Source organism: Rhagoletis pomonella, unplaced genomic scaffold (assembly GCF_013731165.1).
Source record: "Rhagoletis pomonella isolate Grant_MI unplaced genomic scaffold, Rhpom_1.0 Rhpom_scaffold_00006, whole genome shotgun sequence".
NCBI lineage: Eukaryota > Metazoa > Arthropoda > Insecta > Diptera > Tephritidae > Rhagoletis > Rhagoletis pomonella.
Window position 1 is genome coordinate 1,479,718 of NW_023458560.1, and position 4,367 is coordinate 1,484,084.

The following is a 4,367-nucleotide window of genomic DNA, read 5'->3' on the forward strand; positions in this document are numbered from 1 at the left end:
ACGCATATAAAGAGAGGTAACCAGTTTCCTCTCCTAGTGTGTGCAAAGTTAAACACTGTCTGTTTACTTTTACATATCAAATTTGTGACGTAGCGCACACAAGGGGTGGGTTTTGCGGTTAAATTTATTATGATTTAAGAAATTTTGATAGAAAAAAATTTATTTTCCGTTTCTTGTGCGTCATTTTGTAAGAATTTTTCTTTTTTCTTGAGAGCTCTTTAAAGTTTAACTGCGAATGAAAACATTGTCCTAAAAACATGCAATGCATGCTCACTTACTGTTGCTTTTTACACTTTACAGCCTAAAAAAGTTTACCACTGATATGTACTTAACAAGCATTCGAAGATTTAATTTGCTAACATGATAAAAATACTAGTTCAGCTAAATTTTCGTTATTTCGTGATATTATTTAATTTATTTATATTAAAATTCTTTTGTAAAATTTTGTATTACTTTTGAAATTTGAGTGCATCTTTAACCGTTAATTTTTTCATAATTTAATGATCGGATCTAAACCAAATTACGGGACGACCTTTAAATGCCATTTATGAAACTTTAAAAAGTTTTTTTTTTACTTCATTCTGTACATAAAACCTGCATAAATGTATTTTAAAGAGCGAATTTTCTGTATTTTCTGATGATATATATTTAGAAGTATAAGTCCTTTCCTCCAAAAAATATATTCCTGCGTGCGCCCCTGGCACTTAGTATTTATTATTTGTAAGAAATATATTTTTACTTTCGTAATGTCTGTAATTTTAAATATTTAATGTGTATATTTTAAACAACTCATGTTCCAAATCAAATCTTGAACATCTTGTGCGTATACTTGAACAGATTCTGGTTGAAAAATAAACGCTTTTCGGTAGTAGTTTTACATACACTTTTTAGAGTGTAGGAAAAACCTTGAAATTTAGGGGGGCCCGAAATTATTAAGCAAGCATTTCGTGGTAGTATTTTTGAATATCTAGGCAAAAATTTGAAAGTTAGGGGGCCACCCCCCTGCCCCTACCTGGCTACGCCCATGCGACCACCTGTAATTTTACTTGCACGTACACATTTAACACAATTAAATTTCATTCGTACTCGAAAATTCGTTTAGCGATAATTCGGTAATAAACCTTTTAGTCAACATTTTAATGTGAATGTTGTATTTAATAAACACACCAACTAAATATGTTTTAAATTTGAAGCTTAAAATATTCAAACAGATTCTGACTCGAGCTCGTTGTCTACTGAAACTGAATGGGCTACAAATTTTTTTTTTTTAGTTTTCTCAACTTTTATAAATTTTCAATTTTCTACAAAGTTTGAGACTTCAACTCACATGCAGTGTTGCCGCGCCGTCCGAAGAAAATGTATCACCGACCAAGCCAAAAATGTATCCAAATGTATCCATTTTTCTTTTTACGTATCCAACTCATAATTTGTAAGAAAACCAAATATTTTCAAGAAAAAGACATAATTTAACCCATCCTAAGGACTTGGAACAAGTGTATATATATTTTTATATTTCATAAAATCAAACATTTTTTGTTTCAATTTATAAATAATATTTTGTATGCATAAGTATTTTGTAAAGTAAGTATAATAAATAGTAATTAATATGTTACATTTGTACCTGTACACTCTAAAAAGTGTGTGTAAAACTACCACTGAAAAGTATCTGTTTTTCAACAGGAATCTGTATAAATATGTATACATACGTATAAGATGTTCAGGATTTGATTTTGAACTTGAGATCTTTAAAATATACACATGAAATGTTTAAAGTTGCAAAAATTTTTAAACTAAAAATACATTTCCTAAAAATAATAAATATTAGAGGCTTACATTTACTCTATTTTAAACATTTTATGTGTTATTTTGCTCGATGCGACAAATTTGGTATGTTAAAGTAAACAGGCAGTGTTTAATTTTATTACGCGGTGTGCCAATTTGCACACATTAAAAGAGGAAAATAGTTACCTCTCTTAGGTCCGGTTTTTCGGTGAGAGTTTAAACTTAGATTAAGTAAACTCAGTTTAAATTGAACAGCTGACTAGCATTTGATTGGCTGGTCTTAGTTTAAACCAGCCAGATCGAGCGTTTAAACTTAGTGTAAACCACAGCCGTGCACTGAAAAACTGGCCCTTAATACGCGCAAATAAACAAAAAAAAGTTAGAGTGTATTTAAAGTATTTTCAGTAAAATTCACAAAAATTTCCTTAAATAAATCAAATTTTGATTTTTAAACAATGTATTTAAACTACATTGAGATCTTCTTTCTTTTTAAATTAACAAATGAAAATATGTGATATGAAAGAGACATATTTACTTTATATACATATGTATATATTAAGATCTTGCTTAAAGCATCATTTTTAGCTAACTAAACAATTGCGCCTTACACTGCTTTAGTGAGATCTCTTTATATGTTCATTGCTTCGTTCACAAAAAATAAAATGCTCTAATTTCACGCTTAAGTAGCGATTTTTAAAACATTTAAAAAACGTCATTAATGAAAATCGAGTTTTTAACGAAAAAAACTTTAGAGAAAATATAAAATTTAGGCCTATTTAAAAAAGTATCCACATTTATACTGATCGGAAAAATAAGTATCCCGCAAAAATTCGTCTAAAAATGTATCCAATTGGATCTATTTAGATCCAAACGGCATCCCTGCTCACATGTCTTTTGTTATAGAATTAACTAGGAAAGAAAAAATTTTCAAAATCTGTCAATACAGTTTACTACTATTTTCCTGAGCACAGCTGTACATAAATACGTAATACCTTTGATTTGTTTTAAAGTAATGAATTTTTATATTGACAATACTATATGTATTTAAAAGTATATAAGTTATTTTTTGTTAAATTAATGCGCTGTTATTTGGTTGTTATATTGTTAATAATAAAAAATACACTTAAAAATGAGCTGATTTTTATGACTTTGTACTGATTTTTGATCCCAACTGTACTGAGTATGTCACTATAATATCTGGCCACCCTACTTGAGTCCGACCGATTAATCGGCCGATGCCGAGGCTACTATAGGCCAAAAGAATCGCCATCGGCCATTTTTGGACGATTCTTGAATGAGGTTATGTTATTCAGTTATTTGATTACGTTTTTATTTTGTTATTATAAAAGTATATGAAAGCTTTTGTTCTTGATGCTTCGGCCGAATAAATCCTGAATTAAATTCATTTCAAAAACAAAAGCTTTCATAAACTTTTATAATAACAAATTCTTTGCCGATTAAATCCTGAATATAATTTCCCTTCCGGAACAAATGCTTTTATAAATTTTTATAATAGCAAAAAAAAACTTAATAAAATAACTAAACAATAACATCTCATTCAAGAATCGGCCACAAACGGCCGATTCCGATTCTTTTGGCCGATACTAGCCTCGGCATCGGTCGATTAATCGGTCGGACTCTAATTATTACTTTTATAAAATTTTAAAAAGAAACGACTGAAATGTGCAAAGTTAATGAATTTAATTTAATTTAATGCGAACTTTTATTTTTATTTAAATTGCCTCGAAATTGCACTAAAGTATTAATTTTATTTTTAACTAAAATGTTTTCTTTTGCATATTTAATATTATTAAAAAAGGTAAAAAATATAGTATTTATTGTACCTGAAAGCTTTTACTTTTAGTAACATTTACTGAAAACTGCATTTAAATTTATGTTCGAACGTGTGAAATATTTATGTATTTAATTTTCCTTTTAATTAATACTCAAAAATTTTTTACTAATTTATAGCAAATCTAAGGCTGCTAAATAAAAATGTGTAAAATGTTAAAGTGTACTTAATCAAACGTTTTATATTATACATTGATGAGTTCATTTTATTTTTTGACTCCCAAAGTAGTGGGTTTGGTCCACAATTTGACTAGTATTTTCCTGTCTATTTTGAACTAGTATGAGACTGGTATATTTCTCACCGAAATCTGACAACTGCCATCTCGTAGGACATCCTCATGTTACCATTTGATTGCATGGAAAAATATAGTTGGCTGACTAGTTGGGCATGCGGTTCATACTAGTTGTGAGGTAGTTTACAACTAGTACATATGACTATAGGCCTGTGCTCTCGCATTTCTGTATACATAAAAATACTTGCTGCAAGCACTGCCGGTTGCCCAGCAAAAAATGGTGTAAGCAGTTGTAAGAAATAAGCAATACGCTAGCGGCGCTTCTTGCAGCGTTTATTTTACATGATCTATAAGCCTTGTAATAAGGTCACTCCATGTGATGCCTTATTATAAGGGATTATGTAAGACTTATTTTATTTGACCTATAATACTTAGGTATAAGGGTGTCTCTCAGAGAGAGAGAGCAAACCTTATGAACTGACGAAATCAGCGCAGCGATAT